The sequence below is a fragment of the Triturus cristatus genome, chromosome 6, assembly GCF_964204655.1.
Source record: "Triturus cristatus chromosome 6, aTriCri1.1, whole genome shotgun sequence".
Lineage (NCBI taxonomy): Eukaryota > Metazoa > Chordata > Amphibia > Caudata > Salamandridae > Triturus > Triturus cristatus.
Window position 1 is genome coordinate 658,495,160 of NC_140589.1, and position 20,237 is coordinate 658,515,396.

The 20,237-nt window shown below is 41.8% G+C and overlaps 1 protein-coding gene across 1 annotated transcript in view; it reads left to right on the forward strand.

Annotated features, from left to right (window-relative positions):
- Window positions 1-483: 483 nt before the first annotated feature.
- The window catches only part of LOC146817700 (uncharacterized), a 49,246-nt gene continuing 29,492 nt past the window's right edge, over window positions 484-20,237 (forward strand). The window contains exon 1 of the mRNA XM_085609665.1: window positions 484-587. The gene's annotated coding sequence lies outside the window, so the exon portion shown is untranslated. The remainder of the gene's footprint in view (window positions 588-20,237) is intronic.

Sequence of the window (20,237 nt, forward strand, 5' to 3'; positions counted from 1 at the left end):
GTACTCACATTGATTACCTATCCACCACTAAACAACAGGGTGTAGTGCTATATGCTTTTGTGTGCATTGTTGGATCATGCGATTGCCTTTGACTGCAGGTTTTTTAGTTGACTCTATGTGTTTTAACTTGCTCCATCTTGAATTTACATGATTTGTGTGCTCTCGCACATTTTCATTTCATGTCTCCTTGCAGCTTCAAAGTGGATTCTTTACTTCCTTCTCAGCACAGAGCAAAACAGCCTTGCTGGAACAGAAAGTGTGGGATGTGCATTTGGAAGCTTGAGAGAAGAATGTACTTCTCTGTCTCCGAGTCAAAACACGAAGGGCTGGCCAGCTTCCGTCTTGACCTCTGAACAGACCGGTACAGTCAGCTTGATTATGCAATAGATGAAGGGAGGGGGGACTTCCAGAAGTCTCTCTTTGTGTTAGTAAAGAGTATTAAAGACGGGAGGTTTTCTCACACTCAAGCTCACTCGTGAGATGGACGCATCTTCATGAGAAAGTTTTGCTGTCCCATTGAGACTTCTGGGTGACTGACTGACTTAAAGGGCTTTCCAGTCGAGCTGACCAGAATGCTGAACTCAAAGGTGATGCTTTCATGTGTGCTCTTTATAATTGATTACAGAGTTTATTCCTGACATTTGACAGTGCTTGTTTTGTGCATTGGACGTCCATTATTATTATTATTTGCTTGTGTTCTTCTTTCTCATATTGTGAATGTTCCATTATTATCTGTCTTGTGAGTGATTCATTAGTATTATTATTTGAGTGTGATTTACCATTATTATCTGCTTGTGTTTTATTTCACTCGTTTGAACTTGCGAGTGTTTTATTATTACTTGCTTGTACACATATATATAAACATTTGCATGTTGTTTTACCTGTTTCATTTGACATCTGGGAAAGTCTTTCTGTTAGAGTGTTGCATTAATAAAATCCCACGCTTTATTTCGAAACTGCCTTTTGATTTGCTTCATTTGGTTAGTGTGAAGCCTCTTTTCCAGGTGCTTTTTCTTGTTTTACCGAGTGCCTCATCTTGGGAGTGCTGAATTTCTTTTATTTGGGAGTGTAAAGCAAGACACTGAATGAAAGGGAAAAGGCAGGAATGTGCCATATTTACCATTCTATGGCATATATGGTGTTCCTTCCTGCACAAAAACAACCCTGAAAGGCATTTTCCTCTTTCCATGCGTACTGCAGAATGCAGTACACATAGATAGAGAAAAAAAACTAAGAGAAATAAAGATATTTCTCCTTGTTACGGCTCACCTAGGTGTGTGTAGCATTTTGATGAATTTCCAGGTCTACCACAATTAGTAAATGTGGGAATGTGTCATAATCCATGGGTGGATTTGTGGGAACAACCATGCTCCACCCATGAATTTAATTTCTGCAGCAGGGTAAAACAAGGGCCAGGCAAGGTGGCCTTGTGTGGCTTGATAAATATCACTTGGGTTTTGCGTTGCCCTTGGGCCCGTTTCTGTGGCACAAGTGCTACGTAAAATCTTCATAAATATGTGCATACATTTATATATAGTTAGAGTCAAAAGCAATAACATTGTATTGGGCATAGGCATTTTCATTTGCTGACTTTTATTTGCCCTTATTTTCATGCATCATCTTGACTCACCTGTGCTTTTTATGGTCCTCCCAGACAATCATAATAATAATAATAATAGACAGCACCTAAAATTGCATCGCTATTGTGGAAGTATGTATCATGTACACCTATTTCCTATTTTTTCCTCAGCAAATAAAACAGATAACCAGGAATTGTGTTATACCTTTCGTAAATATTTGTTACTGTGTACCATGACAATTTGGTGATTGAGAGTCAGTTATACTCTAATTGACATAGCAGTGCTATCACATTTTTAAAAGTGAATTTGAATCGTTTACTGTTATCAGTTTGCAAAATAAATTGCCACAATATTAATCTTCCCACATTATTCAAACTAATATTTGGCCCTTATAGCTTGAAAAAGGTTGAATGCAGTGATGTCATCATAAGAATCTCATTTGATACTAGAGGTTTAATGGGTTAATATGACAATTCTTTTGATATACAGAAAAATACCGAGCTACGGAATAGTCTTGGCAGCAAATAAAAAGGATTATCAATTTTAAACCCTGAGGTGTTGAGGCGTGTATCTGCAGTTCAAACTACACAAATATACCAGCAATGTCATGTTTTTAGTTTCAGAAGAGGTTTGTGTATTTACCACTTGAGAAATCCTCATATCAAAATAGGAATTTTGGGTATTTTCCACAACTTGCAGATTAATGAGCAAAACAGAACTGGGACATAATGTGTACAATTGCTGTGTATATGTGTGTATTGGCATTTGTATAGCACAACCCAAGCTTTGAATCAATAGAGATCTATTCGATCCCAGAAGTATTTACATCCTTGAGTTATGCAATTACATTTGACATATTTACAAGGACTTACATTGTCGCCAATTTGACGTTGACTGTTCTGACTATTGATTTTTAGTAAGCATTGGCATCTTTAATATCATTGGGGTGTCTTATTTAAGTATCATCTACTTATAGCCACACACAATAACTGCATAGAAGGGAAAAATGTTTGAGAGGTCAAAACACATGAGGCGTTCAATGAGAGTGTACAACCGCCTCCTGATATCTCATCTGTATGCCAGGAGGACTGCAACAAGGGCCTCAATTTGTATAGATCTGGATCATATAGCACTGCAGAATTATGTCTTGGGAGATAAGGGTGATAGGAACATCAACATCTCCCCACCAGCTGCCCTTATTATGTACTACTTCTCTAAGTCTTGCACTAAGGGCAATAAGTCATTGGCCATGTCAGCAGGAGTAGAATCTAAACTACAAGGTTTTGTAATCCCCCACAAATTATTAGTCCCTTATGAGATTCTGAAAACTACAGAATAGCTCATAGCCAGACGAGAGGAGCCTGGAGCAATGAAGAAGATTGCTGCAAATAATGATACATCTTATGTGGGCGACCATTACAACAAGGCCTGGTCCACTTTGGTAGGAACACAGAGCAGTGATAGTCTGAAAAAGGTAGAAGAAATTAATAACAGAAGCAATTGGGAAATGCTCATCAAAAATGACGGGAGAAAAGCTAGGTCTCAGGAATTCTGCCAATAGTCAACTCACCAAAATAAAAAAGAATGAGCAGGATGCCTCCATGCTAACAAGAAAGTAGACGGCCTCAGTAACTGGTTCTATGACTCCTATTTTACATGACTTTGAGTAATAGGCATATCAATGAAAGCTGACTCATTCTTTCTGGATTTCCCTGAAGGTAAAATGACATCAAAAATTTCACCTAGAAGTGAGGCTAGGAAGGATACCATTTTATACGAGGCATTGCATTCACTGAACACTGTTTAAACTTCAATATTGACTTGCTTGGAGAAGACACTGGGTGGGTCTGACCATATAATAGCTATGTTCTACGCCATACAACAGATGTTTGTACATACAAGCAAAAATTAAAGTGAACAGACAACACAGACAGATGTGTTTTCCCCAAGGAGAATGATGAAAATGGATCTAAAATTGGGGCAGTCATGAGTCTTATATCCTCAAATCCAACAATGGCTAATACAAGAAACAAGGGAGAGAGGAGCCCTAATACTTTTTGTACAAATACAGCACATCTCACTAGTGTTAGCTAGAGGGAACCAAGACTTCCAGCCGACACACTGACCAGAGACGCTGAGGCTCCTGCATGCAGATGCTCCAGCTGACAGTGGTCAAACACATCCTTTGCGGGGTGTCCAAATCGAGACCAGGACAGGGTCCCACACTCTCTCACTTCAGGTAATTGGGTTAGACTAAATCATAGAGGGATTCTTGGCTTTACACCTACTCACATGCTAGGTACACTTAGGTACATCGAGATAGGCATTTTTAAGAGTACGCGCTTTCTTTTTTCAAGCATTTTGTATTCATGTATGTATTCATGACTATTGCAAAATGGTAGAACTGTACTATCATTTTATATTCATCATACTGATGATCATATATATCTGCTACTGTCTAACGGTTGTCTCAGCACATCTATTTTACACTAGAAGAACAACTGTGCAAAAATTCTTATTGTAACAAGCCTGGCTGTTTCTTCTGTGTAAATCTCTGAGACCGAAAACATGAGCACGTGTGACTGAGTGAAAAGTAGTACATTCTGGGGGATCAGGGTTGACATGTTCGAAGGTTGCCAGAAACTATTCTCTCCCCAACAAGAGGAGATGCTAGTGGCACTGTGAGCTAGCTAAAACAAAAAGGCTAACATTCTAGGTGGGGGTGATCGGAACCAGTCTGCCACCAAACCCACAGTTTATGTTATCCGAATACGCAGATTCTGTATAGGAATAAATAGGAACTACACAACAGTGGTTACTTGTGATCGGCAGTTCAGGAGCTCTGCTGCTAGTGGGTGCAGGATGTGTGATTGGGGTGGCTCAGGAGGAGTACATATACACCCGACTGTCCAAAGGAAGGGCAGTGAGTGAATAAGGACATCAACCCAAAGCACAAGTTGTGGGTAAAAAGTGGCAAACAGAAACATTCCTGGTATTTTGTATATGTAAGTGGTCTCACCCAGCAACCAAAGATTCCATGGGGTGTGAGGGGTAGATCAGCAAAGAGGCTATAGTTCCTTATAGTGGATAGGAGGGAGAGCTGTCTGTAGATGTAGGAATGTCCAAAAACCAAAGGAAATGATGGACGGAGTGTTGAACATTGCAAGCACTCACCCCCAGTCAACTGATCTGGGTTTAATCCATCACCGTTCTTTAGCCCACTCTGCCACCCCAGTTCAGACATGGCCATATGCAAATCAGTCTGACCCTGTGCCTCATGGGAACAGTCCAGCCCGAACTGCCAAGCCATGTCTTCCCTGGACCAGAAACAAGTTCCTAGGACCGGTTTCTGGCATTTCATCCGTCTTCAGCCAGGCTTGCTTGAAGCCAGTGGCAAAGTGAGCAAGGGACTCACGTCTGAGCATACCCTGCCAACTTATGGCGAACAAAGCAAAAACCAAAGGAAATGATGGACGGAGTGTTGAACATTGCAAGCACTCACCCCCAGTCAACTGATCTGGGTTTAATCCATCACCGTTCTTTAGCCCACTCTGCCACCCCAGTTCAGACATGGCTATATGCAAATCAGTCTGACCCTGTGCCTCGTGGGAACAGTCCAGCCCGAACTGCCAAGCCATGTCTTCCCTGGACCGGAAACAAGCTTCCTAGGACCGGTTTGTAGGAATGTCTCCATACTCTGGCCTGCATATATATACAAGCCCTCCTTCTCTCAGCACAGGGTTTTCAGATGCGTTGGGATCCAGGTGAATTAAAGGTAACCTTGTTGGTGGTGACATCATCTTGGTGATGAGGAGCTAGAAATGTTTTCTGCGGTGCTATTTTTGTTTCCCTTGTACGAGCCAGTGGTTAGAAGTAACAGAGAGTGCTGCCAAGCTTAGCGAGCCGAGTGTTTCACTTCATCCTCGGAAGACATTGTCCTCCTCTCCTGCAGAAGGTTGACAAATGCAGCCATTGTGCATCCAGCCCCACTCTCTGTCCTGGTCCAGTAATGGGCTTGTGCCTCGTTCCACTGTGCAATCGGCATGTGTCTGCTGTTCAAGGATTCTGCCTTCTTTCATTACCCTTTGGTACAACAAGCAATCTTCTGCACTCCACAATAAATTCATAAATTGTGGCTTAATGCAGGTGGCTACTTAAGGTAGTGTATACTCTAGTATAGAATTTAGGGGTGGGCAGAACTCCGTGGAGTTTTTATGTACTCTGCCCACTCGTACCAATAACCAGTTAATACTCAATGACTAATAGCAACATCTTATAACAACACAAGAGTGATATAATGCCAAATCCAGTGGTTGAGCATCAAGTAGTAAATATTGACAAAGCTTGGGGCTCAGGTTTTGGGTGGAAGAAGCTCAGATAAAGTACTGGAGGAGAGAAACTGAAACACACAGTTTGGTTCCTCCTATGGTATGTTAATGTCAAACAACAGTAAATGATCCCAACGTGTTCCATGTCAAGCTGCTGAAACCAAATGATTATGTATATATTCCACCAGGATAGGGGGAGGATGTTCAGCTGATATGGTCCGGTATCATGAACTATTTAGAGTCTTTAAAAACCCAAAATCCTTTGGATATGGGAGAAGTTAAGGCTGAAAGAGGTAAACATATTTTTTGATTTGTTAGGATTTCAATGTCTGCCCCAAAGACAGAATGGTCATTGATGGAAATCTGATGGGGAATTGCTATTTTGGAATACCTGAGCCCGATATGGTTTGAGAAAAGACATGCAGGAAGGGGGATGACTTTGTAAATCTCCTATTGGATATGGGTTTTTGGCCATTTAAACAGCCATGCTATTTCCGATTTCCCAGCTCAAGCCACCTAAGGTTCTGGTCTTAGGGGACCCCTAATAGACTATGGGCTTATTAGCAACGAAGTGGCGAAGAGAGGCATTAGCCTTCTTGGCTTAACACCTCTCTCCGCCACTTCGGAAATGTAAAGCTGCACCATATTATCAAGGATATGGTGCAGCCTCGCGTTTCCCCCTGCAATGGCGCTACGTTTTACAACTTAGCGCCAACGCAGGCACCCTTGCACCAGAGTGCAAGTGTGTCTGCGAGCAGGGAGGTTTGTTTATGTACAGGAAGGTGTCCCTTCCTGCACATCAACAAACCGAAAATGCCAGTGTGTAACTTACGTGTGTGCTGCTTCATGTAGCACACATGTAAGTTACAAAATGGCATTTTTGAAAAAGGTTTGTTTATGTGTTTTGCTTTTTCCATGTGTGCTGCACAAGGCAGCACACATGAAAAACACAAAAAAGAGGAGAAATAAAGCATATCTCCTCTTTTCGCCATCTTAAGACCAGGATTTTCCTGGTCTTAAGTTCGGCGCTGCCACCTATTATTGCCACCGTTGATGATAGGTGGCAGCGTCGAATTCAATGGGTGTTGTGGTGGAATGCCCGCCGCTGCACCCACTGGACGCCCCTTTTGAAGCTAAGCTTATCATAAAAAAAGGGCTCTATTATCAAGGCAGCGTTAAGCCACTTAACGTGGCTTTAAGCCACGTTAAGTGTCTTAACACTGCCATGATAATAGTGAGCTGACCCTATCGCCGCCACAACATCACAAAAAGTGATGTTGTGGTGGCGAAAGGTGCTTGATAATATGCCCCTATGTTCTAATCAATCTTGAGAACTGGGCAAATTTAAGTGACTTGCTTGTAGTGAGGCGGGTAGAAAGTAATCATGACCATGACAGACTTTCACTTGGGCCTAATAGTAAATGGACCCACAAACATACTGAGTACCTCTACCCGGTCCCAATTGAACCAGCTAATAGCAGGAGAATAAAAAGTTGGAAGTACGATAAATATCTAGCTGAAATTCAACATCTAGAACTCCTATTAAACAGGTTTGGAGAAGGTTGCTTTATTGACCAGGGTGTAGTAAATAAAATAATTCTGGATACATTCCAAGCACTGCTAAAAGACATAAGACTAATATGGACTTTCAGGTGAATAATGCAATCGTCCAATTCTTTGATGTCAGCAAAGATCATTTATTCATAGATCTTGTTCACAGTTCATGTCGCCAACACGTGTTTCGTCGGTTTAACGACTTCATCGGGTCTACAAGTGAAAGATAAAAATGAGGGATACAGAATCTACCAAAACATAAGCCTAAAACATTTAGGCAAATCCAGCACCATCACCAATTATCGTGAAAAAGTGGCTCATCTTGTGTGCTTAATTGGCATATCCATAGCCAATATATATAGGCATAGGTGCAACATGGTGGTCAATTTGTGTAACATTTTTAGGATTTACTTGACCTAAAGAGATAAGAATATAAGAAATTGTTGATGTTGATCTAGGTCTTAAAAGAACCACTGGAATTGGCATGCAGCTGTGCTATTTCAGTATTAAAGCAATTTGTAAATCTATTACTGAAGGAATATTCAGGTGCAGTAGAGTTTTGAAAAGGGAGTTTTGAACATAAAAAAGTTGCAAAGAAATAAAACTTATATAGAACCTTATAGCCCTGTGGGGGAACAACCTTTACAACGCAACTTTTACAACGCACTACACTTACAACGCATTTTTTACAACGCACAATCCATTACAACGCATGACATTACAACGCAGGACACTACAACGCATTTTTAAAAACTACCTTTACAACGCATTCCATTACAACGCATACTACCATTACAACGCATACCATTACAATGCATAATATAGTAATTTTTACCCCTATACTATCCAACACTTACCCTACTGTTGCACCCCCTGGAGTTAGAATAGTAATTTTTACCCCTATACTATCCAACACTTACCCTTCTGTTGCACCCCCTGGAGTTAGAATAGTAATTTTTACCCCTATACTATCCAACACTTACCCTACTGTTGCACCCCCTGGAGTTAGAATAGTAATTTTTACCCCTATACTATCCAACACTTACCCTACTGTTGCACCCCCTGGAGTTAGAATAGTAATTTTTACCCCTATACTATCCAACACTTACCCTACTGTTGCACCCCCTGGAGTTAGAATAGTAATTTTTACCCCTATACTATCCAACACTTACCCTACTGTTGCACCCCCTGGAGTTAGAATAGTAATTTTTACCCCTATACTATCCAACACTTACCCTACTGTTGCACCCCCTGGAGTTAGAATAGTAATTTTTACCCCTATACTATCTAACACTTACCCTACTGTTGCACCCCCTGGAGTTAGAATAGTAATTTGTACCCCTATACTATCCAACACTTACCCTACTGTTGCACCCCCTGGAGTTAGAATAGTAATTTTTACCCCTATACTATCCAACACTTACCCTACTGTTGCACCCCCTGGAGTTAGAATAGTAATTTTTACCCCTATACTATCCAACACTTACCCTACTGTTGCACCCCCTGGAGTTAGAATAGTAATTTTTACCCCTACACTATCCAACACTTACCCTACTGTTACACCCCCTGGAGTTAGAATAGTAATTTTTACCCCTACACTATCCAACACTTACCTTAAATGCAATTTAATATTATGCGTTGTAATGGTATGCGTTGTAAAGGTAGTATGCGTTGTAATGGAAATGCGTTGTAAAGGTAGTTTTTAAAAATGCGTTGTAGTGTCCTGCGTTGTAATGTCATGCGTTGTAATGGATTGTGCGTTGTAAAAAATGCGTTGTAAGTGCATGCGTTGTAAAAGTGTGCGTTGTAACGTCATACATCCAGCCCTGTGCATTAATCATTGTATATGTAAGTATTAACTGATAACGTACCTGTTATTTGTAGCGCACGTCCTGGTGAAGGGCATGATAAATAGGAGGTCAGTAAGCCAAATAGAATATATTTCTGCCGTCCCAAACGGGTAGATACCAGTGACCAATCAATTTGTAATAATCTATGGGGAATCAATAAGAGTAGCGTGGTCTGATGTGGTGAAAAGTGTGTGTTGTCTTTATACTGGCTATCAGTAGAGGTTTTAACCTAGGCTAGATCACTTTTGTCTCAGTAATAGAACAGAGACTGGTAATAGAATAAATACAACAAAACCCAAGAATACATGGTCTGCGTTAATTAGAAAAAATAAAACACAATGGAGCTCCCGATGTGTAATTAGGTCTCAACAATATATCCGTCTATAGTTAACTGAGCGCAAGAACCTATTATTAAGGCAATCCCAAAATGGTGTGCTCTTAGAGTTTGGTCTCATGCCAGGTATAAAACTTAAGTTAATTTATTAGAAAGTTAAGCCGGTGGGGCTCACCAGGAATATCATATGATTGTCTGTATTCTAACATCAAGCGTTGAACGCAGGTGCCAAAATTAATAAGGGACTCACCACAATTGTATCCCTTGTAGTCATCGTAATGATATATATATTTTAAGAAGAACAATCCGAGGATACAAACTATGCCAAACAGCAGCGTTAGGGTCTTGAAATCAAAATAATAAAGAAGGAGTCAATTGAAGAGATTTGGAATAATTACTAGCGTGTCTAGTTCGCTCAGGCAGAATTAACAGCAAAGTCAGTACAACATCTCACCTAAGGTTATTGGTGCAGACGGTCCTAGCGTGTAAAGTGATTCCGTCATCTCCAAGTGGAGATGAAAACAATGAGGAACGAGAGTCCGAGTACGTCCCTACAGTATTGAAAAATATGTATGCTAGAGTTGCATAAAATTAAGCGGTGTAAATAGAAAAGGGTTACTAACCCTGGCTAGAGTGTGCTCACCTCTAAACTTCCAATTGTGGCATGACCCTCGGCATTCGGCGTTCTGTGCAGGTGGCATGCTTGGATCCACATGTATTATGGAAGAGAAAAGAGAACAGACTACCAGTGTGTAAGTTAGTGCCCTCCCGTTACTCAGAAAAAAGAGCACCATATTGGAATAGTACTTATTTGCAACCAAGCAAGTAGGAGGTTGCAAAATATTGGGTATATCAAAGGAACAGGACACATTGGTTTAAACGGCCGACTGAAAAAATTAACAGTCAGATGTTAACCATATGTCTTGACCATATTATTAGTGATTCTACACGTATTAAGGGAGAGAATAGAAGATGGACTTACAGAGTGTACGTTAGTACCCTCCCTTTGCATGAATAGATAAGCACCATATTGGAATAATGCTCATTTGAATCCAAGCAAATATGAAGTTGCACAGTATAGAGTTTGTCGAAGGGATAGGACACATTAAATTAAACAATGTTTAATTGTATTTTATTTTGTTCTAATTAACGCAGACCATGTATTCTTGGGGTTTGTTGTATTTATTCTATCACCAGTCTCTGTTATATTACTGAGACACCTGTGATCTAGCCAAGGTTATAACCTCTACTGACAGCTAGTATAAAGATAACGCAAACTTTTCACCACATCAGATGACGCTACCCTTATTGATTTCCCACAGATTATTACAAATCGATTTGTCACTAGTAGCTACCCGTTTGGGACGGCAGAAATATATTCTATTTGGCTTACTGACCTCCCATTTAGCGTCCCTTTCACCAGGTTGTGTGCTACAAATAACAGGTACTTGATCAGTTAATACTTACATATACAACGATTAGCGCACAGGGCTATAATATTCTATATAAGCTTTATTTCCTTGCAACTTTTCTATGTGCAATACTCCCTTTTCAAAACTCTACTGCACCTGAATATTCCTTCACGAATAGCTTCACAAAATGCTATAATACCGAAATAGCACAACTGTGCATGCCGATTGCAGTGGTTATTTAAGACCTAGCTAAACATGGACAATTTCTTATATTCTTTGCTCTTTAGGTCAAGTAAAACCCAGAAATGTTACACGAATTGACCACCATGTTTTACCCATGCCTATATATATTGGCTGTGCAAATGCCAATTATACACACAAGATGAATCACTTTTCATGATAATTGGTAGATATGCCCGGTTTCCTATAATAATCATTATCAATTTAATAAACCTAGATACTCCTGGCATGACGCTGAATGCTATCAGAATAAAGGCTGGTCTCACAGGCCCTCATTTATCAACAGTCTGACAGACAGCGTGAAATGTACTTCCAGACCAGTAGACGAGGTTATAACTATGAATTAACTCGACCACCAGTCTCTGATATGGGAGGAACTGAAGCAGCCAGCTGAAAATATTGGCAAGCATTTCTGGAGATTAGTCAGCTTTGTCGAAAGAGGAATCACAAACCAGATAAGTCATCATATTAGTCCCAAGGAGCGGAAACATCACTTCAGTGACCTTTATAGGGTGGAAATGGAGGGCGGATCAGGGAGCTCAATAGATCAGGGATATGAGTGCAGGATTGCCGAACAAATTGACATTACTCGGCTACACATCTTAAGACCAGAAGTCAAGTGGGCTCTCCAGTCTATGAAAAGAAATGAGGCACTTGGCCCAGATGCTATTGTCTGTTAGATTTATATCAGATGGACCCAATCTATTGGTCAAGGGTCCTGACCATGGTTTTTAATGCTGCAATAAATAGTGGCTGCATACCTGCTTCTTGGCATTCAGCAATTGTAAAACCAATCCATGAAATAGGTAACCCATGTAATCCATCAAATGACCACCTAAATTCCCTCCTAGATGGAGCAGGGAAAATATTGGGGAATATTTTACTCCACAGACTACAAGGTACTATTCCGATATTGCAGAGGGCTTGACAGTTAGATACTCTCCAATGTTTGGCATTCAGGGATTGCCGTTGGGCGATCCTCCCTAATTCAATTTTTTTGGAATGCACAGTTGATTGATCCTTGGGAGTTTCTTTGCCTGCTGCCTGGTGCTGCTTGTTGTTTGCCACATCGTGTTCAAATCCCCTGGTGGGACAAGGGTCCCAGGGGCAACGCCATTATCATCGTATCACCCACGGAGGCAATCACACTCTGGGGACTGCAACCCCCAGAGTGCACAGATGTTCCGCCTGTTCCACGCAGCTGCTGCGAGTGAGGGGGAGGTGGGGGCCAATGCGCTCATTGCGCAGCCTCTCCCCACTTGACGCGGCACGAATCCTGGACCAAGGGCGGGCCCGTTTGCGCCCGTCAGGGGCCGGAAGAGGCTGGGCTAGGCCACTCCACTGACATCTGTAACTTGAGGAAAGCATTCCATCTACTCCGTAAGTTCCAAGTATTATTGATTTATCTGTTACATCTTATTGGAGAACCCGCCACCTCACGGCCCTATAATTGGTCTGCTTAGGTTTGCTGGAAAATGAGCAAACGCAGGGGAGCAGCTGGGACACTGGATGCTTTTCTCGTGAGGGCTGAGTCCCTCTTAACCCATGAAATTGAACTTACAGAGCGTCGTCTGTCTATCGACCCTGTATCCTTACAATCTCATTTATCATTCGGTGGTTTGACTACAGATAGTGTAACTTGCGCAACTCCCACTAATGTGCCGTTAACGGATGCACGCACTGCTCCCACAAGTCTATCCACACCGGATCTGGGAGCTTCTAGTAAGGCTGTCCCAGACGTACCTATTCTTAACACCAGAGCACGGGTGGCATGTCCAGAAAGGAATCGCAAAGTGAAATCACAAATCGTCAAAACTGTAAAAAGAAAAACCAAGACCAAACCTATTAAAGTCCGCCAACCTGTTAATAATGCATTAAATCAGGTGGTGATTCCTACTGTCTCTGTGGGCATACAGACTGATGTTTTCTCCAGCTTTGCCTGCAATGATCTTAATATAGACACCATGGTAGCTGCTGCTGATACCAACCTTGCAGAATCTATTGGAAATGCACTGGCAAATCTTGTGGATTTAATTAAATCAAACTTTGACGCACTTTGGGGGAACTGGACCATCTGGACTCTGAATTGGCCAACCTGAGGGGGAGGAAGGTGGATTCTGCTCTTAATGATGGTGGGGGAGGAATTTCCTCAATTCCCCTGGGCGGTACACTTGGGTATGAGCCACAATCTAGTCTTGTCCTGAACAACAATGTCACTAATTGTAGCAATTTAAATGTATTCCCAGCACCACAATTTATTAGCGAGCAGAGGGAAAGACAGAGGGGAAGAGAGGACGCTGCCCAACCTAACACAGTCAATGACCTAGGTAGCAGTAATTTTACCCAGCCACAGACTAGTGCCCCCGTAAGTGACCAGAGTGTAAGAAAGGATATTTCTAGCAGTCTTGGGAAGGCCCGTTTGAGGCCAAATTCTGATGTGTTAAGCTTACCTACTGCCTCTTGTCCCTACGTGCTGGTGTTGGCTAGGGTCCCTAATTTAGTGGAGGACCAAAGGGAGTCTTGGGTAGACCTGCGTAATAAGTCCGTAGACTGGCTTTGTAAATATAAGGGTTTCTACCCTTCTAACATGAATGACATTCTTATGGCCAGAAGAGTAGCGTGGGTTGGTCAGTCTGCCAAGAATATAAATGGTGACTGCATTGTTTTGAATTTTCACAGACCTTATATGGTTCACCGCTTACTGAATATTTTTGAGCATCACTCCACACAAAATACCTGTATTAGTGCGCTCCTCTTGGGCTATTTTTACAAGCCACCTGTTACCAGCTAGGGACACTTACATTCTCCCTTTGTTAAACAATAGGTTTAATGCACTTTCCAGCTTAGATGCACAGGATTGACAACCACCATTAACGACTGACCAACAGCGTCATCTGCCCTATTTGGCAGACCTTCCTGCTACTATAGTACCAACCCATAATGATAAGTCACTCCGAATTAAGATGGTTTCTCCAGCTACTTTGGCATCAACTTATAATGCCAATGATAAGCCATCTTTAATTAAAAGCAGTATTGGAGCAGACTTGAATATCCTAAGTTGGAAAGTAGCAGGGCTGCAGTCTAAGCTTGGTCACCAGGATTGGTTGTGCCTAGTTAAGGAACACGATGTAGTTATGTTCCAGGAGACTCGGGCTACACATGACTTGCATATTGAGGGGTTCCATTGCATTAGCGTAGCGGCATCCCATCACAAACCGGGCCGCCCTTCAGGGGGACTTTTCATTCAGCTTAACGTAGCAGCTGGAGGGAGCTTTAAGGTCTTACCAACTAATAGTTCTAATTATCAAGTTGTATTTTATAAAAGAAGAGTTTCTTTTTATTTGGTGAATTTTTATAATAATGATTTCCAATCTGTCCCTAATAGAAATTTTATTATGCTTTTTGATTTTATCTCTAAATGAGTTTGTCAGCAACACTTGGGCGATACTATTGGGATTATCCTAGGGGGAGATTTTAATGCAAAACTCAACGATACACATTATGGTGTAGAGACACTTTACCAAGGTTCCTCCTCTCGTAGGGGCGCAGAGTTGGCTGCGTTCCTAAGTTTACATGATTTGGTTAACGTTATGGACCAGATGGGTCCAGCACACGCCATTAACTATCAACCTCCGACATTCAGAGGTAGATGTCATTCCTCTACAATAGATTTTGTTTTTATTTCTTCTGTGTTTGTGGATTACTTAACGGGCACAGAGGTTATTGCCACGATCCATGGGGATCACAACCCCATCAAATTAGCATTGAAATTGGCACCTCGACCCGTGTTTCCAGCTAAATGTGGGGCTAAAGACCTAACGCCATCCACCGATAATTTAAGATTAATATGGAGGGGCGTTGATAGTGACGAACTGTTTAAGTTACTAGTGAAGGATAATCTCATTAACTCATGTCTGTTATTCAAAACTCCGCACCTAGAGGTAGTCAATGATTTCTCTAAACTTTGTACGGTCATCAAAACCTTTCTGTCGAAGCCCGCTTCTTTGAGGAAGCAGGGCCCCAGATGGTTTGATGACAAATGTTCGTTGGCGAATAGGAACCTACGAAGGGCCCTTTCAGCCAAACCCAGGTGTGCCCCAGATGTGAAATTGGCAAGGCAGAATTATAATGCAGCGGTTAGCATTAGGAAGGGAGTACTTTTAAACGATCGTTGGGAAACCCGATCTCAGGCAGCCACAAATAAAAAGGGCAAAATGTTTTGGTCTGCTGTAAGGGATCTCCGATCCACAGAACAGTTACTAACCCCCATTAGCTGCACCATATCCAGTGAATCTTGGGTAAACCACTTTTCTAATATTTATGCCATCGGAGATGGACCTGTACGAATTTGGCCCATCCGCCGGCATCCAGATAACACTCCCGAAGTAGAGGAAGTTATTCATCACAGCATCGGGAATAAGGCCCCCGGCCCAGATGGGTTACCAATAGATTTAATCAAATGGAACCCGGATTTCTGGGCCCCGCTCCTTTTGAATGTTTTTAATAATTTAATGCACGCCCCGCTACCTAGCACCTGGGCAAAGAGCATTATTGTCCCAATATTTAAAAAGGGGGATCGGTCTCAGCCTAGCAATTATAGGCCGATTTCATTGATTGATAATACCCTTAAAATTTTGGGCAGAGTTTTCTACAAAAAGATCCTGGAATGGTCAGAGGAGTGTAGTATTCTACAGCCGTAGCACGGTTGGTACTAATGAACAATGCCTTAATCTCAACCTTGTAAGTGGGAAGTATACTATCGCTCGGAATTCCCCGGTCTATTTGGCCTTCATGGATCTGTCCTCAGCATTTGACCTTGTGAACAGGTCAAGGCTGTGGGCTATCCTACTGGCCTATGGGCTGGATGAGCCACTGGTTAATTTTCAGGCATATCTTCATAAAGACCTTGAGGCTCAGGTGAGGATAGGTAGTGGGGGAGAGGTTTCGGGAGCCATTAAGGTCGGAAGGGGGGTCGGGCAGGGATGTGTCCTGGCCCCCCTCCTTTTTAATATTTATATTAATGGCCTAAATAAGTCACTGGTACCTATGACCCAAGATGTCCCCATGATTCTCGGGAAACCTCTTCCTGTACTACTTTACGCAGATGATGCGGTTCTTATAGGCCGCACTCCTAATTCTCTACGTATCCTAGTGCAGTCCTTTGTTAAATTCATTGTGCGTAAATTTAAAAAAATCATTTTTAATGTCCTGTGGCCCCAGAAAACGCCAGCTTAGTTCTATTGTTGCTGGCAATCAAAAATTGACAAGTACCTGTAAATTCCCTTATCTCGGAGTAGTCTTTGCTGGGAACGGCTCCTGGACTGAGCATCTTACTCACTCCAGGAGCAAGTTCTCAAAGACTATTAATTCTATTTTTAGTTTTCCCTGCCCAAAGAACACAGGTGCTATTTTAGCAATTTAAAAAATTTTTTAATTACAATGTGTCCCTGTGGCTATGTACGGAGCTGAGATTGGGGCATTCAGCAGGAAGAAAACCGGTTTTGTAGATAGCTGTTGAGTATCCCAATCTCGACCCCACAATACATTTACCACAGGGAATTGAATTTAAATTATATATCTGATTTTATACGCGTTCGCCCAGCTCTCTTCTGGCTATCAGTCTGGAAGAATCAGGCAGCTACCTTAACAAAAAACATTATAACAGACTCTTTGAAGTGTGAGAAGGGGATGGATATTCCTTGGCTATCTGGAGTGCATCAAAGCTTATGCAGCGTCAATAAGGTCTGCATTTTCTTAAATCCTAGTGAAGCAGAAACTGTAAATAAAAGAGAACTTAGAAGCGCTCTTTATTCGTTATATAGCTCCGTAAGAACTGTGTCGGAATCAAATAAACCTACTGTTTCCAGTTTCATGGCTTACGAACGGCACTCCTACCCCCTACCAAATTATCTCACCTTACCTATGAGTCGGTGGGAAAGGAGCCTTTTATTCTGCCTGAGGGCTGGGACAGTTAAATTTGCTTTGTGTTTCCCATTGGGTTATAATCCGAAACTTGATTCACTACTCTGCCCATGTGACGGGGTGAGTGGCCAATCAATTCAACACTTTTTTGTTTTTCTACAAATATTACATGAAATATATCAAGTGGCTTCTTCTCCCATTTTTTATTAAGAGCAGGCCTATTAGTTTGGTTTCTGCTTATTCATGTATGCTTACCTTGGCTGATGAAGAACTGTTTTTTCGTCTAAGCACATTTTTGAGAATTGCCACCAGGGAGTGTAAGACAATGTCTAATCACTGAGTTTCATTCACGCACGGACAGTTCATAGCCATCGATTGGATTGGTTTTATATATTAGTGATTTATTTATTATTGAGGACTCTTGTTTTATTCTGTCATCTGAATTATATGATACTGTGTTTATACAACTGTAATTCTAACTATTATGTATTGCTACTTTTTTCTCTGTCATTTTTAACCATTATCGTACTTTTATGGATACTATGTTTATCCGAATAAAGTTTTCTAAACTGAACTGAACTGACTACAAGGTATGGTAGATTCTGCTAACCTACTGACAGAGCTGCAAGCTGGATTCAGATCAAAAGTTGGAACAGTTGACCAGATATGTTGCTTATATTTAGAATGTTGTAAATATGCTGTTATTCAAAACACTGTGTTATACCTAACCTTCATTAATCTGAAATCAGCCTTAAACTTGGTTGATCTCACATTACTCTGGGAAGCTCTGGAGTGACTGGGGGTTCCAGCTCTGTTATTACCAACTATAAAAGGTATGCATCAAGACAATACTGCAAGCATACATTGGGAGAGTGCACTGATCCATTTTCAATTAATATGGGGTAAAACAAGGCAGCATACTGGGCCCACTATTCTTCATTTTATTTATAAATGACACAGTACAATATCTTTTGGAAATACCCCTTGATGTTTCCCAAATTGCAGGTAGCAAGGTTCCTAGCCTCCTATTTGCTGATGATGCTGTATTAAATTCCAGAACAGAGAATGCCATGTACAAACTGTTGACCGGATTTATGGATTATTGCACCAGCAAAGGCTTTGTCATTAAAATCACTGAAACAAAGGCAATGCAATACGTCCATCCCCAGCATTTATAAGAAAGATCACGGTAAATGAAGTCCTAATTGAGGTGGCTAGTCGTTATAATTATCTCGGCATTCGTTGAACAGCAAATTAAACTAGAAGGACCAAGTCCACCATTACCTTGAAGCACACCAGCCAATGTTATGTTATGTTATGTTAAAATTTTGTAAAGCGCAAAAACAGCTGCCCCAGCAAAGGGGCGTCCCGGCGCTAAAGAACCACAGAATCTTCACAGGAGACAGAAAAGGAAAGATCAGGAGTCGAAAACCTAAGAGGGGGGGAATAAAAGGGTTTTAAGTACTCAAGTTTAGATATAAGACAGGTTCCAAGCACTCAAGCATTATCCTGCAAATATATAAACAGAAGGTGGCAGCAACTGCCCAGTATGGAGCCAAGAAATGGGGGTACAAAAAATTGAAAAGTTGCAGGGAGCTGAAAACAGCTTCTCCATAACTCTTTTGGGACTGGGATGTGGCTTCCCCATGGCTCCTGTTTTTGTTTAGACTAGGGATATTCACAACAGCGTCATATCTCATGAAAACAAACAGTTAAGGGAGGATGACTCTCTCTGCAATTTCTCTGAAAGGGAGAGCACACTATAACTCACACTGTCTCTTCATCACAGAGTGACTCCCAATCAGGGACCCACTCCACTATATACCAAGGAGCTCTTTGTGCGTGAAGAAGTAGACATTTGTGCAAGAGCCTGTTCCCCCCATTTTCAAGGAAATACAATCTGGAGGTTAGCCCCAATCTGCCATCTAGGGGGTAGAAAGACCACTAAACATCAAGGACTTATTTATTTTGGTGGAGGAGTATTCCCTTGGGAAAAGGCCAGTACACCTCTTCCTCCCCCAGGGTAGTATAATATTCCCAAATTGCCCCCTGGTAGGTAGAAAGCCAACTACACACCAGAGACTGATGCATCACAGAAAATAAAAGGGGTGTGTGCAGCCCACTCTGTCATCAGGCCTTGCCCCCACCCTGGGAGTGACATACAGTCTTTAGGTCCTTCCTAGGTGACAAATAAGGGGCTTGCTTTCAATCTCCTATTCAGGAGGTAGAAAGCCAACTAGACCAGTGGACAGTAGTGGTTTATTTTGTTTAAGGGGTAATGACCTCTTGAACAAGGGCCTTTGCACCTCCACCCAGGTCAAAACAGTCTTTCTGCCCACTTCTTGTTTCAGATTGGGGGACCTTCCCCTAATCAGTCCCCCTTGGTTAGAGACAGCACCCCAGACACCAGGGATTTTTGCATGGTGGAAAACAAATGGAGGAGAGGCATCGCAACCTGGCATTGGGCCATGCCCACTCCCTACAAGGGATATAAAGTCTTTCTGCCAACCTTAGGGGCAGAAACACAGAGGATCATGTGCCCACCCCAGAATGAGCCCAAAAGTCTTTCTGCCCCACTGGGGAGTTGTTTGGGTGGTTCATCACAGATCTCACCTCCGTGATGAAGATAGCTGACTGGACACTAGCTATATTATTTCAGGAAACAAACATGGAGTAAGGATAGGCCAATCAGCCATTGGACCTATCCTGCACCTGTAAAGCCCCAACATTCTTTCTGCCCATCTGGGGCTACAGCATCCCTATACACCTGGCAATCAAGAGGAAATTTGGATTGTTTTTGTCGTACTTTTGACACATGGGCTTGTAGTGTGGGGGTAAATCCGAAATTCCTCTCACCTGTCATTCTGAATGCAATACAAGCAAAAGTATCTTTCAACCACTTTATAATTCAAAGGGTAGGCACAATACATTAAACAGGGGAAATCTACTAAGGCTCCTTCAACACATACCATCACTGTCTAATATAACAAGTGTAGATATGGTGAGTATTCATTTTG